At 43.6% G+C, this 994-nt stretch overlaps 1 non-coding gene across 1 annotated transcript; it reads right to left on the reverse strand.

Annotated features, from left to right (window-relative positions):
* Positions 1-647: 647 nt before the first annotated feature.
* Positions 648-721, reverse strand: Trnat-ugu (transfer RNA threonine (anticodon UGU)). The gene has a single exon. It is a non-coding gene; the product is annotated as a tRNA-Thr (tRNA).
* Positions 722-994: the final 273 nt, after the last annotated feature.

A 994-nucleotide genomic window follows, 5' to 3' on the forward strand; every position in this document is an offset into this window, starting at 1 on the left:
TGGGTCAGAGGTAGAAGTTAAGAGATTGAACCATTTTTAGTTAATGCTGCATGCCGTTCTGAGAAAATTGTTTCTCCAAAAAAAAAAAAAAAAAAAAAAAAAGTTCAACGTCTAGGGAAACCTTTTAGTTATATTATTACTTCGATTTGCATGAACTGAGGGTTACATGTATATTTTTAATGTCGCTGAACACGAATCTGCAGTAAGATTTTCAATATTCAAAACGGCTAATGCAATACGGAGAGCACAGGATTATGCTTTGTCCAATTTTTACCAAAAATGCATTTTCGTTATTTACGTTTAGTGTGCAATCCAAGGAGCACTTTTCAACCCTTCCTCGGGCTGGAATTGTTCCTAGATAGCAACTCCCTGTTCTTCTTGGCAGGAAAAGCCGATCTGTCTAACCTGGATATGCAGCACTCGTTATTCGTCAGTGTTATCGGCGAGTATGTTTGCAGTATGAATCATTTTGTGCACGTGCGTCACGGGACGAGCTTTGATCTACATCTATATGGATACTCTGCAAATCACATGTAAGTGCCTGGCAAAGGGTTCTTCGAATCCCCTTCACAATTGATAGTTAATTGAAACCCTCAGCTGCCGACAGGTGTTGTTGATATACTTCGATGGGGACAGCTGAAAATGTGTGCCCCGACCGGGACTCGAACCCGGGATCTCCTGCTTACATGGCAGACGCTCTATCCATTTGAGCCACCGAGGACACAGATGAATACCGCGACTGCAGGTATTTATCCCTTACACGCTTCCCGTGAGACTCACATTTCCAACCGGCCACAATCCACAAACGTAATGTACGTAATAGGTGTTTGCCCATCCACTCAATACTGGCCCACACTAAGGTGACGATTCCCGTAAGATTTCGGGCAATCTGTGCGCATTCGCACAGACGAAGGTCAATGGCTGGGTAACGTTTAACCATATATATGAAGATAGTAACTGTTCTCGAAAGAACAGGCGCCACTGACGACCGGGC

The sequence above is a fragment of the Schistocerca gregaria genome, unplaced genomic scaffold, assembly GCF_023897955.1.
Source record: "Schistocerca gregaria isolate iqSchGreg1 unplaced genomic scaffold, iqSchGreg1.2 ptg000827l, whole genome shotgun sequence".
NCBI classification, from domain to species: Eukaryota; Metazoa; Arthropoda; class Insecta; order Orthoptera; family Acrididae; genus Schistocerca; species Schistocerca gregaria.